The sequence below is a fragment of the Lolium rigidum genome, chromosome 6 (genome assembly GCF_022539505.1).
Source record: "Lolium rigidum isolate FL_2022 chromosome 6, APGP_CSIRO_Lrig_0.1, whole genome shotgun sequence".
Classification (NCBI taxonomy): domain Eukaryota; kingdom Viridiplantae; phylum Streptophyta; class Magnoliopsida; order Poales; family Poaceae; genus Lolium; species Lolium rigidum.
The window spans coordinates 57,118,721-57,130,483 of record NC_061513.1 but is presented as its reverse complement, the minus strand read 5'-3'; the positions used below and the strand labels follow the sequence as shown (position 1 = coordinate 57,130,483).

At 44.4% G+C, this 11,763-nt stretch overlaps 2 long non-coding RNA genes across 4 annotated transcripts; both read right to left on the bottom strand.

Moving 5' to 3' along the window:
- Positions 1 to 2,397: 2,397 nt before the first annotated feature.
- Positions 2,398 to 4,692, bottom strand: LOC124667330. Of its 2 annotated transcripts, XR_006991226.1 has the most exons (4): positions 4,514 to 4,692; positions 3,933 to 4,215; positions 2,999 to 3,068; positions 2,398 to 2,710 (listed from the first exon to the last, which is right to left on the bottom strand). It is a non-coding gene; the product is annotated as an uncharacterized LOC124667330 (long non-coding RNA). The 2 variants fall into 2 exon arrangements; XR_006991225.1 differs by having other exon boundaries at positions 3,933 to 4,684.
- Positions 4,693 to 6,952: 2,260 nt separating this feature from the next.
- LOC124667411 lies at positions 6,953 to 10,156 on the bottom strand. 2 transcript variants are annotated; one of them, XR_006991275.1, is made up of 4 exons: positions 9,991 to 10,156; positions 9,159 to 9,303; positions 7,381 to 7,506; positions 6,953 to 7,250 (listed from the first exon to the last, which is right to left on the bottom strand). It is a non-coding gene; the product is annotated as an uncharacterized LOC124667411 (long non-coding RNA). The 2 variants fall into 2 exon arrangements; XR_006991274.1 differs by having other exon boundaries at positions 6,953 to 7,506.
- Between the last annotated feature and the right edge of the window lie 1,607 nt (positions 10,157 to 11,763).

The following is an 11,763-nucleotide window of genomic DNA, read 5'->3' as shown; positions in this document are numbered from 1 at the left end:
TACTCCCACGTGTGTTTCACACAATCTAGATAGTATCTATCATACCGAAGAGTATATACATGTAGTATGAAGTATATAAGAATATTTTGGTAGTATATATACTACTTTGTAGGTAGTATGTACAATTTTTTACGTACACTATTTCTTTACGTATAAATATGCATGTATTTTGTATATATAGTGCAAACTATGAGTGTATTTAATTTTTTTCCACCAATGTTGGTATGGAGTATCTTAGATACAATATACGAACATACTCAAATCGATAAAGTATCAAATATACTTTTGTATGATGGTATACGAGAGATGGGTGTAGTTACACCCAGGAGTAGGAAGTATTTATCCTATATATATATATATATAGAGATGCGCTATTTGACTCCCTGGAAGCAGAATATTATTCTGCACCCCGTCCGTCCGACGCGCCAGACCCGAACGCCCGCGTTTACTCGCCCGCACTCAGCCCCGCGCGCGATGTAGGAAACGGCAGTGTTGCGACGTAATAAAATCTCATCCAGTGACCGAATATAACCGCATGCGACATAATAAAGTTATGGCTGTCGTATCTTTTTCCATAGTTGGTCCGCCAGCCAACGAGCAAATGCATGTGATGTAACAAAGTTATGTCCATGTGTACACGTAAAGAAAGGTTATTTGTGAAAAATCATGTTCGATGTAATTATAGATTTGACAATCATACTTTTTTTTTGCGACTATTTGACAATCATACTTGAGAACCAGTTGCGTAAACCCACACAATATAAGATCCAGAGGCATCTTTTAACCACACCACGTAAAAACTGCAATTGTAGACGTTTTACCAAGACTTAAGAATTACATGCATGTTAACTAGTCCAATATTCCTGAAAGGTCATCTCCAGCGGCGCGACGCAAACGGACGCTGAGCGACCATTTGCGTCTGCTTTGACCAAAAATGCGTCTGTCACCCTCTCCAGCGGCGCGACGGAAAGTGACTGGGCCGCCCGCAGAGACGCGCAAAGTGTCCGCTCGCGTCTCCACCGGGCCCGCCTAGCAGCGAGTCTGAATCGAGGGCATCGTTTCGGCGGTCAGCGCTTCCGCGTCTGCGCCGCAGCCTTCGCCATCAATGGCGCGGCTGCCTGTTCTGCGCGCGCACTGGCGGGCGGCGGCTGGGCTTCTGCGCCGTCTTCAATGGCATCGTATCCCGCGCGCGGCCGCCCTTAAAAGTCCACCGGCCGCGTTCGTCCTTCGCCCACACCTCCACTCGCAACACCACCGCCGCAACGCCATGGGGAAGAAGAACTACTTCGAGGCCTCCGGCAGCAGCAGCAAGAGGGTGCCGCTCCCCGTCACGGTGGGGAGGCTCATGCACGGCAAATGGTTGCCCTGCGCGCGAGCCTCCACCGCCGCCACAACCGTATCCCTGGGCTCCTCCTCCACCGCCACAGCCACAGCCCTGGGCGCCTCCACCGCCGCAGCCTCCTCCACCTCCAGCACCGGCGGCGCGTCCGACGTACGCTCCCCCGGATGGCTACTGGCCGTGGGTGATACCGGAGCTCATCGTGCTCGACAGCGACGAGGAGTAGCAGTAGGCGTTAGGGTTTTTTTTCATGTTTTAACTATGTAAATTATGTTTCATGTTTAAAAAAAATGATTCGACCAAAAATTGCGTCGTGCCGCTGGAGCCACCCCCGACGCAAACGGACACGCGGTCGATTTCGACTATTTCTGCCGACGCAAACGGACGCGCGCGGACGCTAAAATGCGTCGCGCCGCTGAAGATGCCCTAAGAACATCCAAAGATACAAAGTACAGGCATCTGGAATGAGATTTACAACAATTCACATCTACACTGAGATGTGTACTGTCAGAAGTTCATACAGTCATACAGGTTCTGCAATATTCTGTACAATTTTAGTTAAATAAGCAAAAGAGTTGACTTGTGCCTCTTGCGTGATAAGAGTGCAGAACACATCCTTATTTCTTTCCAATTGCCATAATTGTGAATGTAAATAATTGTCAGGCATAGTGGAGAACAGGTTATGCATTTCTCCTCTCAATGGTAAGTAATTTCCTTCTGGTACCTGAGACGGAAGAAAATTTACTCTGTAAGAAGCATCCGAATAATGGTTGAAATAAGAGGATTATACAAAGGGAGAAAAACGGAAAGGAAGCATGCAATCCTGCTATTATATCACTGCCTTTTGGTGAAACCCCTTCTTTTGAACAACCTGATGTTCCACAGGCTTTGCATTCCTTTCATCAAGGCACCAATGGAAGCAATGACTGACCATGGAAAACATAAAATTTAGCATGTTGTGTAGAACCCATATTCTCCTTCTCGAGAGTGCTACTTCTATAACTGTGATAAGAAACTTGAAAAACTAATCTTCCATCGTGACACAGGAACCAAAGCAATTAAATGACCAACAAGTTGCCATTGCTGCACCTTATTATTATTAAAGCTACCAAATACATGTAAATTGCTCTCAACTGTGCTCTAATGCCAGGTATACTGCTGCTTCATAATACTGTTACATCAGTAGCTGCGATGAGCTATTTGGAACCAATATAAAAAAATGCAGTACTTCCATATACATTTGTCAGGAGTACCATGTAAAACCAATATAAGACTTCTCAAAGATGCTTCGCTAGCTCAGGAGTGGAGCTTTTTAATAATCAGCAAGATGAGATGAACCTGCTTATCTTGCTAATTTGTAGGCGAGAAGAGCTGAATATGCAAGAAACAAAAAATTTCAGTTTTATTATAATGCCAGTGTATTGAAGCAGATATCGCGAAAACTGATACTGATGCACACAGGAAGATGTATATTTTCAAAAAAAAAAAACGATATCCAGCTGATATTTAATCAAGCAAATTTAGCTTCTAGTGCATGCTAACAAATTCATTTGCATAATGATAGATCTAAAAAAAGTGTAGATTAACAAATCAAGTATACCATCTACCCATCAAGTATTTAACAAATGGAAAATTTGGACAAAGAAACATTCGCCCAACCTAAAGAGATATAGGAACCAGAGTCATGAGTGGAATTGGGTGCACATCAGCATGTGTGCTTCTTATCTTGCTGCAACAATAAATAGATTCAATTAGCACAACTTACTAGGGATGTTGCTTGATTAAAAACAACATAAATAAGTTCGTTTTTCAGAAGCAATTTCCACAACATACTATCGGTTTCCACAAACTATAAGAAAAGAAATGGTATGGAGAAATTTTCGGAGGTAAGCCACTAAATCTTTATGATGATTCTGTCGTACATTAGTACTTCCAAGTGAACTTGGAAGTCTAAGATACGACCAAGTTAAAGATCTAAGAGTGCCCTTGTTGAGACAACTTTTTGAACAAAAAAGTGCAGGCTGTTTTATTGTCATGTATGTCCCATGCTATTTACATTTGCATCAGCATCTTGTTATATCACCTATCTATTGATGGCCAAATTAAATACTGGATGATGACATGAACTGCATGTGAAAATTGTCAGTTAACTCAAATTTTGTAAAACTCCATGGTACCAATTTACAACAACCAGATCAGTTGTACTTTTCTTATTACGACACCCCTACCAATGTAGTATTTGGAAATTCACATATTTATAAAATCCAGTGAATATGTTCACATAATATTTCCAGCGTTTTAGTTATCTGCCGACAATAAAATAGGAGCTGTTATATAATTTTGCACTGGCAGCCTTTTAGGTAAAACAAGGAGAGGCAGGATACAGGGAGAGGTAATATGCTGAGAAGTTTATAGATAATGCAGACACAAAACACATTGATCAAGTTCAGAGAGATGTTTTGGTGACCACAACATATAAGAGAAGTTACGTTCGTAGATTGGGAACGCAGATACAACAAGCAATCTGAGGATCTGCAGCGAGACAATCAGAAGTGCCGGTAGAAAACACGTATAGGCAATGTCAGGATCATACCTTGAGGTCAAAGCCACCAGCATGCTCCACCCACGCCATCATCCCCGCCCGCCCAGTCCATCGCAGCCCGTCACAATTCAAGACTAAAGTCACTCGCCTCTAGTCTCTTGCCTCAAGGCTCAAGCTGTCGGGATTGCAAACCACCTGCTGCACACCATGCCCACGATTAATCCGAAGCATAAACAGGGAACAAAACCACAAAAAGTTGATAGGTGAGGAGGGAGGGAGACTGGGAGATGGCTCGCCGAAAAAATCTCAGTAGTTGCCTGTAACCCTGATCGCTCTGTTACAGCAAACAAATTATAGCGAGTAAAACTGACCAATTGCTAACCAAAAAGATGGTCAACTCAAAATGCAACTATGGCATATTACAGTACTTGTTTTGCTTAAACCTATTCGAAACTTCGACACTGATAGAATGTTAAACAGCATCATGTAAAAACGAGCTTCTCCGGGCATTGTAAAACAAATTCCGAATCGGCTAATTAATCCAAAAAACTTACCAGAGTCTGCAGAGACTAACAGCTACACAAATCTACCTACAAATCTGATGAAATAAGTTGGGACCAACCGCGACAAACCTTATGCGGAGCTTGCCGTTTGCCGTCGACGAAGAAGATGGTGGGGACGGCCGGCGCCAGATGTAGGAGAAGCGCCCGGAGAAGTCCTGTTGGCAAGGCGCGCCGGAACTGCCGCAGTCACACCAAGGCAGTCCGGTGGTGTCTTCTCTCGCGTGGCGAAGCTGAGGACACCGGCGGTGCGATTCGGTGCGGGATGGGTTCGAGGTGGCCCGCCGCCGCCGCGAAGCAGGTGGAGGAGGCTGTCACGGTTGGCCGCCGGCGTCGCGCAATAGGTGGTGTACGGGGTCGCGCTGGCTCGCCGTGGCCGCGCGGTAGATGGGGCAGGGGGTCGGGGTGGTCCGCCGCCAGAGGAGGGGGTGGAGCGATGGCCCGGCGGCGTAGTAGGAGGAGGGGCGACACGAGGCCTGCCGGCTCTGTGCAGTACGTGGGGAGGGCGGCGCGTTGGCCCGCCGGCGCAGCGTGGTAGGTGGGTGAGGCCGGCGAGGTGCCCTGCCGGCGGTGGGAAGCGAGGTTGGAGAATTGAATCGGGAGGCAGCAATGCCCAAGGGCAGTCGCTCGCCGCCGGTCAAAATTTCTGAACCGCACCGCACGCACGACTCGAATTGATGAGGGTGGACTAGCTCCCAGCACCCCACTACAACCGTCGATGTAAAAAACGTAGAGAAATTATGTTGACTAATGGACGCGTGGGTTCCGCGCAACTGGTTCCGCCTCGTCTGGCTCGGTCGATGACCCGGGTGTAGAATTACTTATTTTGCACCTAGGGTGTCTAATAGAGTTTCTATATATATATATATATATATATAGAGTGTGGATTTGCTATGTTTGTAAGTAGTGCAGGGTGTAATCGGAACCACTCATTCGCATTGAGATCCGCACTTTTTTAAGTAAAAGGATCCACTTTGTTTGGTTTACTGCTACCCATAATCCAAAATAGCGAGGGGGACCATCACCTTTCTCTCTTACACATGTATCTTTTGGACGACCTAGCTCTGGCCTAGTCTAGCCTATAGGATTCGAGCTTTTCACATCTTTCGAGACATGTGACCACCTCTTTCGAGACATGTGACCACCTTTTTCGAATCACGTGATGGGTTCGAGCTAATTTATGTTAGGTTCCATCCCCGTGCCGGACCTCTTCTTCTCTCTCATAACCGGAACGGGAACTTCTCATTTAGTGCCTCGTTTTCTTCCACCGTAAAAGATCTATGCATTGATTATGCCTATTTTTGGAGATGGTACTCTTTACTGCATTGGCATTATATTGACCTTCCCTTTCTTGCTCATACCTTGGTTGACAAATCCATGGAGCCAGGAACCTGCCAAGAACAAAGAAAAAAAGTAAGGAAGGCAAAACCTTCAATGTTAAAGATAAGCCTAGACTTCCTGGAACATCCACGGCGTTGATTGCTCCGGCCAAAGTGTTCGATCTATCCTCACTAACGCAAGGAGACCCATAACTCCCTGACTTTGAAGACGATCTCCATGCTCATTCCCTGGATTCAGATCATACATTTCACATCCATGTTACCATGGTATGTACACCTGCGCATCTGACGAATTGTTCCGAAATAACTGCAATATAACTACCATCTGCCACACATTTTTGATATTGTGATATCATATCTTTGCAGGTACGGATCGTTGGAAGAATGCATGGTCCGCAGTGATGTGGAGGGAGAGACGAGTTTCTCCATTGATGATGGCACCGGCTCCATCGAGGCTAGGATCGAGTAAGGAAACAATGCCCATACTATTCGTGAGCTCTAGGATTCATGAGCTAATTAGGAAACATGTCCGTGGTCATGTCTTCATGAGCTAACCATGAATACATGGTAAGAAATATGTTGTGTCGATGTATGATCTCTAGATCAGTGCTCTGGCTTTATTGGTGAGGCAGCAGCGGTACAACTGTAACCTTTCTCACGTGATACCTAAAGTCTGATTCTGCAGGTGTCTGCAGCTATGAATCATGCAAACGGAATTCCGTCGGGTTCCGCAAAGAAAGTATGATGTATACTTGCCTCTACCAGATCGATGCTTCATGCTAACATACAAAGCAAGAAATGTGTTAAAAGAATTGGCTGCTCTCAACCCGCTGTTTTCCCAGTCCGGGTCACATGTGTGACTTTATCAATGCTTTTTAACCTGACACAAAGTACTCTCTCTCTCTTTCTCAAATTAGTAGTCACGGGTAGGTCTTTCTCCTCATTTTGAAAGGTGTTCCTGATTTCCTAGCTCGATTAGGCACATACTTAAAAAGTTTCAACACTCAAAAAAAAAAAGGATTCAATCCAACCGCGCCAATAAAAAAGGGCATCAACAACCAACGAATGAATAATCTTCAGTAGCATCATTTTACCAATGAATGAACAATCTTCAGCAGCATGATTCCAAGACGGTGCATTAAAACGAGCCCACGACATTCATATAAGAAAGTGGAAACAGAAAAAGGAGCCTATTTGATATAATTCGGATCCTACAGTAATCTTGAAACGGTGCTCGGTACATTCCCATTACATCTATTCTCATGAACCTGGGGCAGCGGTCTACTCGCCAACAGGATGCATGATGTTGTGCGCCCATCCCAGCGAGCCTAGCACGGGCGTCGACAGGAACACAGAGCTCCAGCCCCTTCTACTTACCGTCACGAACCAGTCCGGCCAGCTTCTGTTGCACACGGGAGCCCTCTTCCCAGCCGGCCACGTCACATTAATCTCTTCTCTCATCTCATGAACTGCACTTGGATAATAGAAAAATTAAGACCTGTATAGAAACATGATTAAAATGATCCTCATATGTTGAAGAAACATGGACATGACTTGATCATTCATCATAAACGCAAGTTTGAAGTATAGCAACCATACCATAGTTTGACAAAGAATCAAGCTACTACTAGTGCTAGGAGAATACTATCATCAGTTCTGTCCTTCAATAAGTACCCGTGGAAAAAAATGCTAATAGAATTACTTTTAGGTGCTCCGTCTCATCTCCTGCCAAAAGAACAAACCACTAAATTCAAGGTAACACTTAAAGAAAGGAGACTAAATAGGATAAATATAAAAACAGCTTAATTATTGATCAGCTTCCTGTCAAGCCGATCAGCATACAGACTTCACATATGTAGTAAATAGTACCCTCTACATGCACAACAAGACCGAGAAAACTAGCACATACAAGCATAATAACTCGAAAAAGAGCCGCTTGAATTAAGATACGGTGCTTGTACAATCTTTTGAAAAGAGCCTACCTTAATAAACAGCGGTGCTTGTACAACTTGCCCCAAATCTAAAAGTATAGAGAGTAGGATAATAGATCTAATAAAATACCGCCGTGCATCTACCGCCGTGCATCTGATTCAGGCCAATTCTCAAAACCTTTTTTAGAGAAAAGGCAAAAAACAGGACCAAACTGACTGATTGCATTACAATGGCAAAGGTGGCAAGCAAAGGATCTTGTACAAGACATACAAATCATCCATGAAAAAAAAATGGAAAGCCTCATAAGTTGAAGACAATAATGGAAGCATGTCACCGAATGTTAGTTGAATCGAAAAGACATCAGAAAATAGTGTTAGGAGCAGCTAATGATTGCGCTTGGCGATCAATAAAGAAGATGCCTAAACGTGATCAATGTCTGCTTCTAACAATGGCTAGCGCCCATGGTGCAGAACGGTGCAGCTAACGTGGTAAAAAAGGGAGCCACATGTGTCAATGAAAGGTGCGTGTGCCATTAGAGCAACGGTTCTGGTTCTGGACGAGAAAAGGTGCAAGTTCAAATATTGAATACTTTCGGTATTTCACAAATACTCATTTTAAACGGGTAGAAAACACAAGAACCATTTAATCAAGTGATATGTTAAAATCATTTTTTTGAGGTGCAATGCATTTTGGTTATATGCTCCAATTTTCCATGTGCAACACCATAGAAATGTGTGAGTATTGTTGACAGACTAAGTAACAAGTCATTAAGCAATATTTATTTGCACAATAATTGTTTAGGTGAAAAGAGCCACATGTGTTAGCGAACGGTGCGTGAGCAAAAAATTGTACGGTTCTGAGTCAATTATACACATGTTATGATTCTATAAAAGGAGCCACACGTGTTATGGAAGATTGCGTGAGCAAAAGATTTATCTTGGTTGAAAAATAAGACTGAGTTACAATCAAGGCAACTTGCAACAATTTATAACTCTATTACAGCTCAAAGTAACATATTGGACATCGATTCAATAGTAAGAGCAAATACGAGGGCTTTTGGCTAGCAGACAATTATCATTGTTTTGCCAAGAATTTCCTTACCTAAAAAGAATAATATTGTGTGTTCAACAAATGGTTCCAATATAAAACAAAGACGAGGCTACTTGCTTGTGTGTTATTATTAATTTGTAAAATCGGCTAAGAAACTACACACTCGAAGGCTAATCTCCTGGAACTGCTTCTACCTAGGACTCGATCCAACCTTTTTTATGTCAGCTTGAAAAAGCAACTCTACATGGCAGCAGATCGGCTAAAAGTTTCGATCCTTTCAGAATTCTACTAAGAATATATCAAATCTCAACGAAAACTGACATCTATTTCAAGTAACTACTAAACTGTTCTAGACTGAATATTAATATACAAGTAAACAAACAAGTGAACAGTACCACTTGACCAAGATGAAATTGGGTGCTCCTCTTAGTCCTGGCATCGCACTCGGCTCCGTCAACACACGGCTCCCTTAGGGGGAGCATGCTCTGCCGGGTATGACACCATGCATGTACACTTCAAACTTCGGTCACCGTGACATTGCTGTTCACAACAATAAGGGAGACATTAGGAGAGCAATAAGAGGGAAATAATAATCATGCTGCTCAGACCTATTTCTTTTAATCCCAAAACTGATATGTTAAAGTTGTGCTTTCAATACAACATTTTTCTACAATAAGCCTGGATGTCAAATTATTTGCAAAAAGGAACACACAATATTACATCTAAGGCAAAAAAAAAAACACCCCAGGAGGGCATGCTCTGTACCGGAGGTAATACACTGATCTAGCTACTGCATCATATACAACAAAAGAAAGGGGATCAGACGAGCAAGAAAATCTCAAAGTTTCCCTGAGATTCCTTCAATCCTAGCTGGCTAAATATGAGCAATGAAGTTCTGGTGGGCAGAAAACTAGATTCACAGAACAACCAGAGCATGTGACATGCATGACACCTCCAAGAAGTGAGACACTTATCAATTATCATTAGCCTGTGGCTGTCAAACTGGATATTGACAAATGACATTAGCAGATTTGAGGTATTGGCTGTCGCTGATATCACTTTCCAGAACTAGTTTAAGACCAAAAAGATATAATTATTTAGATTGAAATACAAAAGCTGATAAGCAGCTGAGTCAACTAGCAACCAGGAACAAGACATAGTACATGAGATGAAATAAACAGGGGGAAACATCTCAAACAGACCAACAGGAAAAGGGAAGCTAAAGACCTTATTCTGGCTTCTTCTCCTCCTGCTCTCTGTCTGGCTTCTTCTCCTCCTCCTTCCCCGCCACCGCCACATCAAAAAGGGAGCCACATGTGTCAATGAAAGGTGCGTGTGCCATTAGAGCAACGGTTCTGGACGAGAAGAAAAAAGGTGCTAGTTCAATATTGAATACTTTCGGTGTACCACAAATATTTAAACGGGTACAAAACACAAGAAGCATATAATCAAGTGATGTATTAAAATCATTTTGTTTGGAGATGCAATGCATTTTGGTTATATGCTCAAATTGTCCATGTGCAACACCCTAGAAATGTGAGAGTACAGCTAGAGAAAATACATGAACTGAACAAACCATTATTTGATTTCAGTTAATTAAAAGACAAGCACAGCTAGAGTTCAAACATAGCTTCATACTGCAGGAGCACCAATATAACTGCAGATCCTTCCAGGCTGTTAAATTTGGTGCCCCTAACAATCTAAACGGTGCCTACATATTGAGAATAAGGTGCCTGATACATCTTAAAACAGTGCCTGAAGAAATGCAACATATGTAGGCATGATTTGGGGTTGAAATTAAGCAATTCTGTTATAGGCAATCGACAACATGTAGGTCGACCTGTGTGTACACACGTATTTTCGTATTCCAAAAAAATCATAGTTGTCCATTAATTTTTAGTGGATGTTTTAGCCGGATCAAATCACAAAGGGTGCTCAGTTCGTGACCAACCAGAGCCCTAGCAAATTGAAGGCTGAAGGCATGTTGTCATGCAAGTAACCAGCAAGAACAAAGTATGGTTAAAACTGAAGCGCAAACACACAGTTCACCCGAAGCAGAAAAGCAAAAGCATGGACATGGGAATTTTTCATCAAAAAATTGCTCCATTAATCTCTTCTTTCATCTAATATATCTATATTCTTTAAGGCAAGCAATTAGAATTTTCACACGGGAATTGCACTGTAAAGAAAAAATTATTAGACAGACAATGCCCAGGGTGACAGTCATCCACGTGATTTGCAAAGGGGAAGAAATTAGAAAAGGGGACAAATATATCAAAATAATTCACCATTAATCTCTTCTTTCATCTCAAAACGAACAGAGCCATACACAATATGCCGGTGCCTACCCAAATCACGAAACAAGTAGCGAGCCCTGCCAGCAGAGGACTCCCTCCTCCTCGTCATCCGATGACGCGCGGCCGCAGGAGCCGAGCGGGCCTTTGTACGACGGCGACGGCGGCGAGGGTGAGGAGGAGGAAGGACGCGTCACGGAAGAAGATGCCCCTGTCGATGATGGCCCCGCGGCGGCCGACGCGGAGGTAGATAACGCCGAGAACGGCGGAAGACACGAACAACGCACCGCCGATCAAGCCGTTGTGGCCCAAAGCGGTGGCGTGTCCCTTCCCGCCGCCTGACGCGAAGGAGGCGACGGTGGAGAGCGCGTCAGGCCCGCCATTGCCGAGATACGGGAGCGTCACGCCGGCCACCGCCGAGGACAAGCGGAGCAGCCGCGAGAGGCCCCCGAGGCTAGAGCAGAAGTGGGACGGTCCAGCGAAGGTGGAGGCCCGATCTGGCGGTCTCCGTCGACTTGGGTGGAGCCCCGATGCGGAGGTGAAGGGGAGAGGCTACTCTGTTAGCCGGAGGAGATGGCGCCGGCCGGGCCTGGATCTCGCCGAGGCGCGACCGGCTGTCTCGCCCACGCAGGCCCAGGTCCACCCCGACCTCCCCGGCGCCTCTAGCGGTCGCCACCCACCGCACGTCAGCGTCCGGTGTTCTACC